The sequence below is a fragment of the Palaemon carinicauda genome, chromosome 3 (genome assembly GCF_036898095.1).
Source record: "Palaemon carinicauda isolate YSFRI2023 chromosome 3, ASM3689809v2, whole genome shotgun sequence".
Taxonomy (NCBI): Eukaryota; Metazoa; Arthropoda; class Malacostraca; order Decapoda; family Palaemonidae; genus Palaemon; species Palaemon carinicauda.
Window position 1 is genome coordinate 5,553,713 of NC_090727.1, and position 16,848 is coordinate 5,570,560.

A 16,848-nucleotide genomic window follows, 5' to 3' on the forward strand; every position below is an offset into this window, starting at 1 on the left:
CTACCTCCCATTCCTTACCTCTCTCTATCTCTCTAAAAAATGATATCTTTGTTGCTCCTCAAAGTTTCATTTATATTGAAAATCAATCATGATTCAATTTTCCTTACTTTCTCCAATCTCGCACCATCGGTCACATCGCGGTATTTTCAAAATTTCCGGAAAATCCGCGATTTTTGTATATACATGAGTTATGAAAAAAATCCGCGACGGTCGAACCGCGAAGTAGCGAGGGCTCACTGTTTACGCCCTCGCGCCCACTTGCCTGCGCGCCCACGCGACCTCTCGCCTGCGCGCCCGCGCGACCACCGTTCGCGCCGAATTTCGCAGCCCGTGACAGCAGCAGGAACGCGTGTCGCCAGACTGCGCTCAGGATTGCCTCCAGCAAAGCGCAGGACTCTTGTGCAGGACAGGGAAGACACTTCAGAGAGGTCAGTGCTTCTTTCTTCCCCTTTTCCTTTTTAGGCAGGTCCAGTGGTGTCCACTCCGAAGGATCGCCCGATCCCCTTCCCTCCAGCGGGGATTTCGGACTCTGTGTCCGTGGAGCGACAGACTTGGTTTGGTCCTCTGATGTGGGCGTTAGGGAAGGCTATGAAGCCAGCACTCGCCGATCAGGGTCACAAGCCAATAACTGCCTCACCTCCGCTGAAGAGAAGGAGAGGAGTGGACTTCGTGGTGACTTCCCCCAGGGAGAAGTTGGTTCCTAAGAGGTCTGTCGGGAAGGCCCCATACCCTTCGCAGGCGTTTTCTCCTTCTCCCGTGGACGAGGCTTTTCCGTCCTCGGGTGAGTCCAGTGATGTGATAGTCTCCCCCTCGGCACCAATGGGGGAGCTTTCTCTTCATGGAGGAGAATTGTCTCGCGCGGAAGGTGCTCTCCGAACCTCTTTGTTGGGATCCTGTATCCCTCCCATGAGGGAACCCAAGGACTCCAAGACCATCCCGAAATCGTCTTCAAGGATTCGCCAGGAACCCGCTGCTCCCCGGGAGAACGTCCACGCTTCGCCCCAGGAAGAGATTCCGGGGACGGGAGACTTAGCTGCCAGCCCGCAAGGAGGAGACCAGCAGGAATCTGAACATGCCTTCTGGCAGGTCCTGAGCCTGATGAGGCAACTCAACGGGTTCATGGATCCCATGGTCGCCCCCCGAGAAGGCAAGGACACCGTCCTGGACCAAGTGTTCGATGTTCAGAAGGCCTCTAAGACCAGTGCGGCTCTGCCCTGGTCTCGGGGATTGAAGAGTGCCAGAGCCAGGGCCAATTCCCAACTCGCGATTCTTGCCTCCTCCAGTCGTTCCTCTGCCGGGAACAAACTCATCCCACCTCCTCGTCTCCAGCAGAGGAGGTATTTTGAGATCTTGGGTGAGTCTAGTCTCGCTCTTCCTCTCCATCACTCCGTAGAAGAGCTGGCTAAGGGAGTTCCTTTCGAGAAGCTCCGCCCGGCAGGTGTCGTTCTCTGCGTCGGAGATCCTGAGCCATGAGAAGGTCGCAAAGTGTGCCATGCAGGCCACTTCGTGGCTGGATATATGGCTAGGAACTCTGGGCATCCTATTGCGCTCCGAGGACTTGTCTAAGGAGACCAATAAGAAGGCCCTGGAGACCTTCTTACTCTAGGGCACCCGCTCCATTGAGTTCCTGGCGCACCAGGTCACCACCCTGTGGGCCAACTCGGTATTGAAGTGGCGCGAAGCGGTGACCGAGAGGTTCCACCCGAAGGTCCCCGCCGTGGATGTCTGTAGGCTCAGACATGCTTCCCTCCTTGGGGAGAATCTGTTGGAGCCACAGGATATGGAGCGAACGGCTGAGAGGTGGAGGAAATCTAGCCAGGACTCCCTCCTCCATAGGGCCCTTACAGCTCGGCCCTATAAGCCTCCAGCTCCGCAGCAACAGCAGCAGCAGCCTCGTAAGGCACTGAAGCAGGCACCGGCAGTTAAGAAAGTAGTGTCTAAGCCCCAGCCCTTTCCAGCCAAGGTCAAGAGGGGCGGTAAGTCCTCCAGGGTAGGCAAGACTCCTAGAGGGAGCGTCCGCGGCCGCAAACACTAGGAGTGGCAATCCCCCCACGTGTCCACCTGTGGGGGGATGCCTTCGACGTTGCGCGCACAGGTGGCAGCAACACGGGGCCGATGCTTGGACGGTTTCGGTGATCGGCCAAGGCTATCGCGTCCCGTTCATAACATCTCAACCTCCCCTGACAGCGAATCCATTGTCGTTGAGCTCCTATGCCATGGGATTGGTGAAAGGGCTAGCCCTTCGGGCAGAAGTCGAGACCATGCTCAAGAAGGATGCTCTCCAGGAGGTCGTCGACGGCTCCCCAGGCTTCTTCAGTCGACTCTTTCTTGTAAAGAAGGCGTCTGGAGGCTGGAGACCTGTCATCGACCTCTCGGCTCTGAACGGGTTTGTCAAGCAAACTCGGTTCAGCATGGAGACAGCGGACACGGTCAGACTTGCGGTGAGACCTCTAGACTTCATGTGCACACTGGATCTAAAGGACGCGTACTTCCAGATCCCAATCCATCCGTCTTCCAGGAAGTACTTGAGATTCTGCCTAGACGACAAGATCTACCAGTTCAAGGTGCTGTGTTTCGGTCTCTCCACAGCACCTCAGGTGTTCACCAGAGTGTTCACCCTGATTTCATCTTGGGCGCACAGGAACGGCATCCGTCTCCTTCGTTATCTGGACAACTGGCTTATCTTAGCAGACTCGGAGTCGACCCTTCTTCGGCACTGAGACAGGCTTCTAGGTCTTTGCCAGGATCTGGGGATCGTGGTAAACCTCGAGAAGTCCTCTCTGCAGCCGTCCCAACGACTGGTTTATCTAGGCATGCTGATAGACACCAATCTCCACAAAGCCTTTCCATCAGACGACAGGATAGCAAGGCTGAGGAGGGTGGCGGAACCCTTCCTCAGGCGAAAAGAGCTTCCCGCCCAATCGTGGTTGCGTCTCTTAGGTCACCTGTCCTCCCTGGCTCGTCTGGTTCCAAACGGCCGCCTCAGGATGAGATCCCTGCAGTGGTGGCTCAAGTCCCGGTAGAATCAAGGATCCGATTCCCGGGACGTTCAGGTCCCGATAGGATCTTTGGAACGGACGGACCTGCGGTAGTGGCTGGTCGACGAGAACCTGCGAAAGGGAGTGAGTCTTCTCGTCCTCCCCCCTGAATTGACACTCTTTTCGGACGCGTCAAAAGAAGGGTGGGGGGGGGGCGCACGTTCTGAACCAGAGGACCTCAGGCCTTTGGTCAGAATCAGAAAAGTGCCTGCACATCAACCTGCTAGAGTTGAAGGCCGTCTTTCTGGCTCTTCAACAGTTCCAACGGACCCTGGCGTGTCATTCCGTGGTGATGATGAGCGACAACACCACGGTGGTGGCTTATATCAACAAGCAGGGAGGCACTTTTTCGCAGCAGCTTTCACATCTTCAGTAGAGATTCTGAGGTGGACCGAAGTCCACTCGATAACACTATCAGCTCGCTTCATTCCTGGCAAGAGGAATGTGCTCGCCGACAGTCTGAGCAGGGCTTCGCAGGTAGTGAGTACCGAGTGGTCTTTGGATCTTCAGATAGCCAACAAAGTCCTGACTTTGTGGGGTTCCCCGACCGTGGACCTGTTCGCGACAGCATTGAATTTCAAGCTGCCTCTGTACTGCTCTCCAGTCCCGGACCCCAAGGCTCTCTGGCAAGATGCTTTCCAGCAACGGTGGGACAACATCGACGTGTACGCCTTCCCACCGTTCCGTCTGATGAGAAGGGTGCTCAACAGGACCAGACTATCAGTCAACTGTTCGATGACTCTGGTAGCTCCGCTATGGCATCACGCGGAATGGTTCCCGGACCTTCTGCAGCTCCTAACGGAGCTCCCGAGAGAACTTCCTCCACGACACGAGCTTCTCAGACAACCCCACTCCAACATCCCTCACAAGGCCGTGGCCTCGCTTCGGCTTCACGCCTGGAGACTGTCCAGCGTCTCCTCACGGAGAGAGGCTTTTCGCAACAGGTTGCGGAGAGAATGTCTCGGCACCTGCGAAAGTCCTCTGAGGGAGTCTACCAGGCGAAGTGGAGAGTCTTTTGTGGTTGGTGTCGTGGGAGGGGTATCTCTCCACTCGATGCTACTATTCCAGCAATAGCGGACTTCCTCGTATATCTGCGGGAGGAAATGCGCCTTTCTGTCTCGGCAGTGAAAGGCTATCGCTCAGCCTTAAGCTTTGCTTTCAGGCTGAAAGGCATGGACATTTCTTCCTCGCTAGAACTCTCTCTACTCATACGTAGCTATGAGTTTACCTCCCCCAGTCGGAAGTGAGACCTCCTCCTTGGAACGGGGTTCGGGTCCTCAGGGCTCTTAAGAGACCTCCCTTCGAACCATTAAGCCAGGCCTCCGATCGCCACCTGTCTTGGAAGACGGCTTTCCTGCTCGCTTTGGCTTCGGCCAAGCGGGTTAGTGAACTTCATGGTCTCTCGTACTACATCGCCCATTCAAGGGGATGGGGGGAGGTAACGTTCAGGTTCGTCCCTGAGTTTGTTGCCAAGACTCAGAATCCTGGGGTGCCGGATCCTCGGTTCGACTCTTTCAGGATCGCGAGTCTCCGCTCTGTAACAAGCGATCCAGACCAGCTGCTACTATGTCCAGTGAGGTGTGTGAGGTACTACTTGAAGAGAACAGCTGCAGTCCGTCCTCAAGTGCTAGCATTGTTTATAAGCACAGGCAGGACGAAGAGGAGGGTCACCAGGAACACCATCTCGGCTTGGATTCGAAGGGTTATCCACCACGCCTTGAATCCAGACCCTCCCCCGTCACGTGGCCCTAGGGCACACGATGTCAGACGACCTTCACAGCCCACTACCTGCAGGACGTGACCCACAGGAGCCTCGATACGTTTTCTATTGGCCCTGTGGTGGCTGCACAACAGCTGGTCTAACCTCAGGCTCCTTTATGGACAAGTAGCAGTAGGTTGAGGGCGTTGTTACCCGGTTTTAGTCTGCGTGAATGAAAGAGTATGTCTGACCCTTACTTCTTTTTTCATTCTCCCCTCTCTTGGGGAAGCAGCATCCTGGTCTTCGCATAGCTGACCTCGACCTCTGCAGGTAACCCATGCTTCCTTGTGCTCCTAGTATTAAGCTTAATACTGTTGTGTCCCCCATACCCTGACGAGGTGGTATTGGGAACGTCCTATCCTAAATTACTATCTAAAGGTCTCAAGGTCAACTTCATAGGACGAGTCACACTTTCCTCCACACACAACTTATGTAGGCCACTCGTTCCTAGCGAAGCAAGGAACGTGTGAGGTGCAGGGGCTCCTTCTCTCAAGTGCTGCTCACTGAGGGGTGGAGTCCCCGGGCAAAGCCGAAGTCAGTAAGGCTGGGGACTTTCCACCCTTCCTAAGGGGTAAGTCACCCAATGTAAATAGCGTGGTTTGTATTTCGGTTACGGAACAAATGACAAATTCGGAATAATTTGTATTTTTCTTAACCATACAAACCTTAGCTATTTACACATATTTGCCCGCCAGCCCTGGCCCCCAAGTCAAGTCCTACCTCTAAGTGAAGTGAGGCAAATCACCGGTGTGTGGGGGGGGGAGGGATAGCAAGCTATCCCTTCCCCTACCCCCGCTAACTAGCGCGGGGGTAGTTAACCCTTGTTAAAAACTATTGGCTCGTCATTTCAGCTACGCCGAAAGGTAAACCCAATGTAATAGCTAAGGTTTGTTTGGTTAGGAAAAATACAAATTATCTCCGAATTTGTCATTTTTGTTATAGTTCTCCGCCCTCCCCCTTCTCCGTGAATGTCAGTGGGGAAGGAGGGCGCATACTCAATTTATAATTCTTATGTTTTCTATTCCCTCGGGGTTTCTCTTCGGAGTTCCTCCCTGGGGAATTTCTGTTGACTAATTATTTATTTTATTTTCCCAGTTAACGATGCAGTTTTTCTTTGTTTGCCTAAAGTGTGCCAACGAAGCAGAGCTGTCCTGTTTGTGCCTGGGGAGTCTGCTGTTGCTGCCGTCTCTCTAGGACATCGTCATGGGCGTGATCCCTTCTCTTAGAAGTTCTTCCGTGACAACTGTCAGCTCTTTAGTTCATCTTAGAACGCTAAGGAGGTTCGCCTCCAGGGGTAGGTAACTTCCCTTCCGAGGGAGGTTCCCTTCCCAGGTGTGAGTTTTTTCCCCTGTAGAGGGGAAACTTCTCATACCTTAATAATTCCTGGGTTTTCCTGGTCCTCAGGCGGTTATGCTCTTAGTGCTGAGGGACCGCACTTTTAACCATGCTCAAGGAGCTGATCGGTTGCAAGGCCGGTCGCATGAAAACTTCAGGTGGCTATGCTCTTGGGTCTGAGCGGTCGCACCTGCAGCTATGCTCAAGGGGCTGAGCAGCTGCAGGATCAGTCTTGTGACCTCTCTCGTTCGCAAGGGAGGCCACTCATAAGGACTCCTCTTCGGAGGATTGCTCCTTATAGATTAGCTTGCTGATCCAACGGCCCTAAGGGGCGCTATCACCAGTGTCTTCAAGTCTCCTCTACGAAGTGTTCACCTCTCTCGTTCGCGAGAGAGGCCACTCATAGAGACTCCTCTTCGGAGGATTGTTCCTGTTTAGACCAGCTTGCTGTTCGGGACCTCTCCGCAGAATTGTTCGCCATCTCCTAGACCTGATGACCTGCCGTCTCCGTTCCTGGCTGCTGACGCGGTGGGCGTCCACGCACCCCGTTATCCAACGGGCACCGGTCCCTTCGGGGCAAAAGGGGCTTTCTCACACTGTGAGTAAGTCCCTTAACCGCCAGGTATCCCCTGCGCTCCAACATTTTCCTCTGCGCGCAAGAGCTTGCCTACTGTTCCTGAGACTTCCACCCAGAGAAATCCTGTTCCAGGGACTACAGTATTCCTGAGTTAGCGCACAGGCGCTCACCAGTACTTCAGCTTGCGAGTGTCTACTAGTCTCTTCTTCGAAGGGCACCTCTCCCGTTCGCGGGAGAGGTCTCTCATAGAGACTCTTCCTCGGAGTATCAAGCAGAACTTCCAGTGTTGATTGTCCCAGTTCCTGATCATCCTGTCAGCTGTCCCTTCATCCTAGCGCGCACGTGCTCGCCGACAATATTCTTACGCCAACGATCTTCGTACGCGCAAGCGCCGACGATCTTCTTTTGCGCGCAAGCGCTGACAATCTTCTTATGCGCGCAAGTGCCCGACGATCTTCCTACGCGTGCAAGCGCCAACAATCTTCTTTGACTACGATCTTCTTTCGCGAGCGAGCGCTGACGATCTTCTTACGCTCGCAAGCGCCGTCGATCTTCCTACGCACGTAAGCTCCGACGATTGTCCGCGCGCAGGCTCCGATGGTTCCCCGCGCCAACGATTTTCTTATGCGCGCAAGCGCCGACGATCTTCTTACACGCGCAAGCGCCGACGATCTTCTTACGCACGCAAGCGCCGACGATCTTCTTACGCGCGCAAGCGCTGACGATCTTCTTACGCGCGCAAACGCTGACGATATTCAAGCGCCGACGATCTTCTTGTGCACACAAGCGCCGACGATCTTTAAGCGCCGTCGATCTTCTTTGGCGCTCAAAGCACCGACGATCTTCAAGCGCCAACAATCTCGTACACGCACGCTGACAGCTGCGTGCACGCACCAACATTCTCACGGGCTCTTCAATCTGTTCTTGCACGTCAATCTGATTCCTGCACCCCCTATAAAGTCTCACGCGAGTGTTTTCAACGGTCTCTCGCGCGCGACCCCTGGGTTTTTCCCATCGCGTGAGCACCAGCGCGCTCCCTCTACCGAGGTGAGGCCTTCTCCCACCGCACCAATGGGAGCAACCCCACCTCGAGCAGGAGAATCGTCCCGTGTTGGGGCGAGAAGAGCCTTCAGACTTCATTGTTGGAGTCCTGTATCCCTCCTACGAGGGAACCGAAGGACTCTAAGAGTCCCCCCAAGTAGAGCTTGGGGACGGGGGACTTTGCTGCCAGCTCTCCAGGGGGAGAGCAGCAAGAGTCAGAGCATGACTTCTGGCAGGTCTTGAGGTTCCTCCTCGTGAGGGCAAGGACACGGTCCTGGACCGAGTCTTTGGCACTCAGAAACCTGCTAAGGCCAGTGCAGCTTTGCCCTGGTCCCAAGGGGCGAAGAGTGCCAGGGATAAGGTTGAGGTCCAGCTCTCCGAGCTTGCCTCCTCCAGCCATTCCACTGCTGGCAACAAGCTCCTCCCACCTCCACCAGAGGAGGTATTTTGAGATCATGGAGGAGTCTGGCTTAGCTCTTCCGTTGCACTCTGTGGAAGAGCTTACCAAGGGAGTCCCTCTCGAGAGACACTAGCCGGCAAGTGACTTTCTCGGCGATAAGATCCTAAGCCAGGAGAAGGTCGCGAAGTGTGCCATGCAGGGTGCTTCGTGGCTGGATGTCTGGTTGGGGTCTCTTGGCATCCTGTTGCGATCGGAGGATCTGTCCAAAGAAAGCACCAGGAAGGCACTGGAGACCTTCCTCCTTTCGGGCACCCGCACCATTGAGTTTCTGGCCCACCAAGCCTCAAACTTGTGGGCCAATTCGATCTTGAAGGACGTGATGCGGTGGCAGAAAGGTTCCTTTCGAAGGTCCCACCTTCGAAGTCTGCAAGCTCAGACACACTTCCCTTATGGGAAAGAGTCTGAGCCCAAAGATGTGGAACAGGCAGCTGAGAGATGGAGGAAATCCAATCAGGACTCTCTCCTCCAAAGGGCTCTCACAACGAAGCCCTACAAACCTCCAGCACCTCAACAACCTCACCCGTCCAAGACGACGAAACTGGCAGTGGCAGCAAAGACAAGCTGGGAGGTACCTTTTCACAACAGCTATCCCATCTTGCAGTAAAGATACTGAGATGGACCGAAGTCCACTCGTTTCCACTATCGGCTCACTTCATTCCGGGCAAAAGGAATGTGCTCGTTGACAGTCTGAGCTGGGCATCCCAGATAGTGAGTACCGAGTGGTCTTGGGATCCTCTAGTAGCCAACAAAGTCCTGACTTTGTGGGGTTCCCCGACGGTGGATCTGTTCGCGACAGCCTTGAATTTCAAGCTTCCGCTGTACTGCTCCCCAGTCCCAGATCCCAAGGCACTCTGGCAAAATGCCTTCCAACAACGGTGGGTTAACATCGACGTTTACGCCTTTCCCCCGTTCTGTCTGATGAGAAGGGTGCTCAACAAGACCAGAATATCGGTCGACCGGTCAACGACCTTAGTAGCTCCGCTATGGCATCATGCAGAGTGGTTCCCGGACCTTCTGCAGCTCCTGACGGAACTCCCGAGAGAACTTCCTCCTCGACACGAGCTACTCAAGCAACCACACTCCAATATCTCCCACAAAGCCGTAGCATCGCTGCGGCTTCACACCTGGAGACTATCCAACATCTCCTCATGGAGAGAGGCTTTTCGCAACAGGTTGCAGAAAGGATGTCTCGACACCTGCGAAAGTCATCCGCAGGAGTCTACCTGGCGAAGTGGAGAGTCTTCTGTGGTTGGTGTCGTGGAAGGGGTATCTCTCCACTCGATGCCACTATTTCAGCAATAGCGGAGTTTCTCGTGTATTTGCGGGAAGAAATGCGCCTTTCAGTCTCGGCAGTGAAAGGCTATCGCTCAGTCTTAAGTCTTGCCTTTAGGCTAAAAGAAATGGACATTTCCTCCTTGCTGGAACTTTCGCTACTCATACGAAGTTATGAACTTACCTTCCCTCATTCGGAAGTGAGACCTCCTCCAGGGAGCGTGGGTCGAGTCCTCAGGTCTCTTAAGAGACCTCCGTTCGAACCATTACGCCAGGCTTCTGATCGCCACCTATCTTGGAAGATGGTGTTCCTACTTGCTTTGGCCTCGGCCAAGTGAGTCAGCGAACTTCATGGTCTCTTGTATGACGTCGCCCATTCAAGGGGATGGGTAGAGGTAACGTTCAGGTTCGTCCCTGAGTTTGTGGCTAAGACTTGAAATCCAGGAGTGCCGGACCCCCGGTTCGACTCTTTCCGGTTTTAGAATCTCCGTTCTGTAACAGATGACCCAGACCATCTCCTACTGTGCCCAGTAAGGAGTCTGAGGCTCTATCTTACGCGAAGGTACTTAGAAACATTCCATGAATCCTCAGATTTTCTCTGCCCCTTACGCCGGCAACATCGTTGGATTTTCACTCGTTATTAACCTGAATTTTGGCAGTTATCTTGGTGATGTACTACTAATTTGGTTATTGGCATTCGCTTGGTTTTGTTTTGTTTGGTATTTGATCTGTATGTTCATAGCTTAAAAGGTAGGATTAGAAGTTTTTTTCAACCTACTGTAAAACTAACGAAAAACATGATGGCGGTAGGTAAACACTCCGACTACTCTATGACGTCACAGTCATATGACGTAAGCTACGTAGACTACATATTATGACTTGCAATTTCTTTCTTTTTCTACAAAGAATGATAAGTGAATACTATCTTACAAACCAAAGTATTAAAGTTTCATAAGATAAAAGGAATACAGTATGTTATTTTAAGAAAATATTTGTCCTTTTAGTATACTTTCTTTAGATAATCTTCGGTCTATTTTCAAAGATTAAATAAACTAGCGTTCAGTCAAATTTACGCTATGCAGTTCTTAATCAATTGATACAGTATTACAAATTTCTTTGTATCATTATTTATGAAAAGTTAAATTCTACTTAAAAACCAAAGTATTTAAGTTCTTATAATATAAAGGAATATATTATTTTTAAGAATATATTTGTCCTATTAGTATACAGTACTTTATTTAGAGAATCATCGATCTATTTTCAGAGTTCAAATAAACTAGCGTACAGTTAAAGTTACGCTACGTGGTTCTCACACAATCGATGCAGTATCACAAATTACTTTGCATCGTTATTTATTTTTGTTTTCGATGTGGGATTTCTAATATTAATCAAATTACCTATTGAATTCCATTCAAGCCCTTGGCGGAAAATTAATATCTCGCAGCGGGCAGGTCTAATTAATATACTATTACATTTTATGTACTTTCTTTTTACAAGGTAAAAGGCTTACATGTCTTTCCTTTAAAAAGTGCAATTTTCAGTGCTAAATTAGTGCAGTGAATTTAATCAGACAGTGGAGGGTGCGTTTGCTCGAACCTGTCGTTATCCTAGCCTTAGACCTCTTCCAAGCTCCCCAACCCCTGGGAGAAGGAATGTCGATCGGCGAAAGGGAACGAGAGGCGTTAGCGCTCGAGCAGACGTCGCCTCGAGCGTTCCTGTTGACGCTTCCCAGAACGCTCGCCCTCGCCGGGAGTAAGGCGAAGTAAAAGTGTTATCTAACGCCGAGTGTCAGAGCTTTGGACAGCAAGCTACTAACGCTGCTGTAAGAGTTTGACACGATGTTTGTAACTGAGTGCAACTTCCTTGTCTCTTTTGTTCGATGAGCGAACGCTCTAGACGCGAACGGCATAGTTCCGAACGTCTGAATCGCGAGCGTCATTGTTCCGAAAGTCACGTGGCGCCGAACGTCAAGCAGTTGCATGACATCAAGCTTCCAGCAGTTGGATTTGACGTTGAGTGTCAAGCAGTTAGACATGTCGCCGAGCGTCAAGCAGTTACGTGACATCTAGCGTCAAGCAGTTATGTGACGTCTAGCGTCAAGCAGTTGGACGTGACGCCGCGTGTCAAGCATAGCTCCGAGCGTCTAGATCGTGAGCGTCTAAATCGTGAACGGCATTGTTCCGAGAGTCACGTGACGCTTAGCGTCAAGCAGTTGCATGCGTCTAACGTCCAGCTGTTGGACTTGACGTCGAGGGTCAGGCAGTTAGACATGACACCGAGCGTCAAACAGTTGCATGGCGTCAAGAGTCCAGCAGTTGGATTTATCGTCGAGTGTCAAGCATGACGCCGATCATCAAGCAGTTAGACGTGACGCCGAGCGTCAAGCAGTTAGACGTGACGCCGAGCGTCAAGCAGTTAGACGTGACGTCGAGCATCAAGACACGGACGTCGTGGTTACACCAATTGGGCCAAACCTCGAGATCGCGAACGTCTTAGTTCTGATCGTAATGACCGTGAGCGTCTAGCGTTGGAACCTTGTTACGCCAGGTGCTATATTAAAAGATACAGAAATAAATATTAACTGGAAAGATATTATTTTCTCAGACTAAGGCCCGCTTGAACTAACTCTTGTTGTCTGTTGGAGGGCGAGAATTAAACCCCTAAAAGCATTAAGGCCAAAATTTAGGACCTTAAGGAGTTGACTCCTAGGAAACAATACATCTCTACCTTTGTTAGAGACTTGTAGCAGGAAGAGATTGACGATCTCTTTTCCCTTATTTATATTTTAGAGGAATTCTCTTAGGAGAGGTTCCTAAGATCCTTCTTCCTTCAGTTGACTTTAAGAAACTCATGAGAGTTTTTTCTGAAGAGTTTCTGATTTATTTTGTGCCTGCTGCTCCTCGTCCCGCCTTCAGAGTTTTCGCTAAGGATGGCGTCGAAGGAGTCTGTTTACTAAGATGGTGCTGTCTCGATCACTTAATAGCTGATTATTATGTGACAGCTAGGCTGGTCTTGCCAGCACCGATCCTTTCATTTTCGAACGAACCACCATCACCTTTCCTCTACCCTCCCACTTCTAGTGGTTGGGTTAGCAGGTGGCTCGTGATCGTCTCTCATCATCGAGAACCCTCAACTGCCGAGACGGAAGCCAGTAAGAAGAATTTTTTACATTCCAGTTCAATTCCCTTGGCAGATCTTGTCTGCCTTAGACGGTAGTTTTCTCGCTAGCGAGAAAGCATTCAATGCCAACCCTACACGGGAAAGCTGTTGATGGCAACCTAATGTATGGTGTTGTTGAAGCAAACCCTCACATACGAGACTTCTCCCTTTTCGGGAAACTCTTGTTCCAGAGAAGTTTTATATAACTTCAACTGATGTTAAAATAAAACTTCATAAAAGCCGTAAGAACTCCTTCCTGTAGCATGCGCTCTCTCCAAGAGAAAACAACGAGGTTATTGTCACAAAATTGGTTTCTACCGATTGTGAGTGAGCTGCATCCCGTCATTATGCCCCTGGGCACAACGAATTATCGTTTTACACGATAGGCTTCTGAGACTTTTTATTTATTTTCCCCTTACATGGTTATTGTCCTAACCATTTAGTCCCAAGGAAGCCGTGTTAGCGTACGTTTTCAAACGACAGCAACAACGTGGGCTTCTTTTCATTACGTTTACGAATGTTACAAACCCCGCCCACAAGGGAACCAGACAACTTTATCTGTATTCGAACGTTGGCGAGCCCCTTCCATATGGAGGATAGGCAAACCAAAGGAGGAATGATCACTTTATTAACTGAATATTTTGTATGGGAGCATATGCACTCACATTCTAAAAAAATACTACAGATAGTTAACGATAAAAAATTCTTTGGGCAATAATGATGCAATTCATTGCACATACTTTATTCCTGCAATCGGATTCGTTGCAAACGTTTACCCGGAGGCAAAGATTACGCATGCGCTAAAGCAGATGGCCAAGTACATATGTGTACTAGCAATCTTTCTGCCAATAAGGGCTATAATACATCTTAGAATTAGAACTCTGTTCTAATGATTTGTATGGCTATATCCCTTACGGAAACTAGGCTATACAGTACATTACTCGTCTACCTTCCTGTAACCAGACATACTGCATTTACGTTCTGCCTTCTTAGGCACTTCCTCCTTTCTTCCCAATTGAAGGTCTTAGTCTCTTACAATACTTTGATCGAAAACTTCTCATAAGCGTATCTGACATTTAATACTGATGCCAGTTTACCGATCGTAGACGAAGAAATACAAATGTTTTTCGTCTTAAGAAGGAGGAATCTTGGTTACGAACATTTTCAACATTCTCCAACTGAGTTCCATGCATGACTTTATGTCGGGCTATGCCCGTATGCTTGTCCTGCTCTCAGTTCTGTGTTACTGGTCTGTATATAGACTTATGCATTTATTACCCGACCGACAATTAATGAAAGATACGTCTCAATCTCTCCCTTTGTGAATAATTGGGTGTGTTCAGTAGCTACTGACTGATCTCTTATCGGGAAGGCGATCTTAATGAAGAATCGCTGTAATAACACAAGCAGTACTGACTACCTGGTTTACCGTTTTGTATCATTCTTACTCGGCCAACCCCCACTAGATTGGTGGCATTTGGAGGGAGGACAGGATCCCCCTATCATAGCAAAAACGTGCAAACAATTGCACGTCTTGATATCATCTTGAGTTGTTTTTCTTGATCTGCGATCTCCCGACCCCTCTGGACGAACCACAGATGGTGGGTGGCAGACAAGAACCTCCACAAAGAGGCCAATCTTCTTATCCTCCCTCTGGAACTGATTCTCTCTTCAGATGCATCAAAAGAATGGTGGGGAGGCATATGCCGCACCAATCCATCTTCGTCCGTTGGCCTGAATCAAAAAGCAGTAGAAATACTCAAGTGAACAGAGGACAGCTAGGTGCCCCCATCTGCTCGCGTCATTCCTGGCAACAGAAATGTGCTTGCAGATAATCTGAGCAGGACCACTCAGATAGTGGGCTCCTAGTTTCTTGGAATTATCTTTTAGCTAAGAAAGTCTTAACTTTGTGGGCTCCCCAACTGTGGTCTTGCTTGCAACGGCCCTGAACTTCAGGCTCCCGCACGACAGTTCCCTAACCCTAGAACCCCAGGCTGTCGAGCACGATGTATTCCAAGAATGGTGGGACAGCTTAGAGGTGTACCCTTTTCCCCCTTTCAGTCTGGTGAGAAAGTCCCCAACCAAGTCGGAATAAGCAAGAACTTATCAATGACTCTAATAGCTTTGCTATGTCATCACACAGAATGGTTCCTGGACCTTCTGCAGCTCCCGACGGATCTTCTGAGGGAACTTCTTCCACGACATGATAGTCTAAAACAGCCACATGCCAACACCTTCCACAAAGCTGTTGCTTTGCTTTGACTTCACGCCTGGAAACTGTCCAACACCTCCCCTCTCAAAGAGGCCTTTTACCACGAGTTGCGGAAAAAATGTCTAGACACCTCAGACGCTTTTCAGCATCAGTCTTCCAGGCGAAGTATTTGGTCCTTTGTGACTGATGTTGTGGAAGGGTGATCTCTCTCCTCGATGCTTCTACTCAAAGTTTGAGATGACTTGTTCCCCGTCGGAACTTAACTTCCTCCTGGGAACACGATTCAGGTCCTTTAGTCCCGGAAGGCCCCTCTCTACAAACTTTTATGCTAGGCAACAGATTGCTTCCTTACATGAAAGACAGCTTTTGTACTCACTTTGGCTTCGGCCTAGAGAGTTAGTCAGTTTTATGATATATCTTCTGACGTCTCCTACTCTAGGAGATGGGGAGAAGTAATTTTTAGTTGCGTCCCTGAGTTGATTGCCAAGACTCAAAATCTGAGTGAGATGTACCCTAGGTTCGCCCCATTCTGGATAGAGAGTCTTCATTCTGTAACCGAAGCCCCAATCCAACTGGGATTTTGCCCAGTGAGGAGTCTATGGCATTAACTTAAGAGAACAACAGCAGCTCACCCCCTTTTGTCAGCACTGTTGGTCAGCACGGGGAAGAGCAAGAGGAGGGTCACAAGGATTTCTTTTCCCTCCTGAATCGGAAGGCGATTAAGTTTGCTCTCAATCCAAACCCTCCTCCATCCTATGACCCAGAGCTCGTGACATCAGTGGCGTTGCTACATTCCTGGCTTTCAAGAAAACTATTCTGTGGCTCAGGTACTCCAAGCTGGGGTGAGGAATTGTCGATCGACCTTCACTGCCCACTACCTACAAAGACGTAATCCACAGGAACATGGAGATCTTATCCATTGGTCCTGTGGTGGTTGCACAACAATGGTGTAAACACCTCAAGCTCCATGATGGGCAAGTAACTGAGGGCTGAGATTACCTGGGTTAGTCTGGGGTATGAGTAAGAATGACAGGCTCCTTTCTTCCTTTCACCTTCTCCCCTTTAGGGAAAACAGCGCCGTAAGCCTCAGCATAGCTAACCTCATCTCACCTCGTTGCAGGTAAGACTCATTTCCCTTGTGCCTCCTAAGTATAGAATGATACTTTATTACGTCCCCAATACCTCGTTTAGGGAGGGTATTGGGCAAGTTTTAAGAACTCTTGGTCTTGTACTCGAGTTCCTATGTTAAAGACAAGCCACACTGCTAGTTTCACTCACACACAACCTTTGCAGGATGCTATCAGTGCATTACCTCATATCAACTTTTGATTTTAGCAAGGGTAGGGTTCCTTCTACAATCGATCACAGATCGAAATAGAGAGAATGCTGGGTCATGACCAATGCCAGTTGGTAAGAACTTCCTCCTTCCTAATAGTAAGTCACCCCTATAAATAGCGAAGGGTTTGTATTTGCGCCGGAACAAATAAAAAATTTGAAAGTAATTTTTATTTTTCCTAGCATACAAACCTGAAGCTATTTATACAAATTGGCCTGCCACCCTGTCCCCCGAGAAGTCCTGCCATAAGCAAGGTGGTTACTCAGCCGAGAGGGGTGAGTGAGTGGGTAGCCAGTCTACCCTACCCCTACCTGCTTACTAGCGGGTGGGGTAGTTATCCCTCACAAAAAGTTATCATGGCTTATCTTTCACCTACAACGTATATAATAAGCTAGGAAAAATACAAATTACTTCCAAATTTGGTATTTTACCATCATTTACTGAGTCACCAGTAATATTTCCCCACCCAAAAGCCCTGGTTCCCATTACTGTAGGATATATTATGGTATATCGCATCAACTATTTATCAGCGAGGTCATTTTCGAAGAAAACAGGAGTTTTTCTTTAAACTCTTCAATTTTTTTATCATTGAATTTGGCCCATATTTTATAGTAATACCTCATATGCGTGGGAGCTGAAATATAATTTTTTCTTGGTAA

General features: G+C 49.8%; 1 long non-coding RNA gene across 1 annotated transcript in view; it reads left to right on the forward strand.

The window, feature by feature from the left end:
• The window catches only part of LOC137636704 (uncharacterized), a 293,085-nt gene that overhangs the window by 16,660 nt on the left and 259,577 nt on the right, over positions 1-16,848 (forward strand). The gene's annotated exons all lie outside the window — the stretch shown is intronic.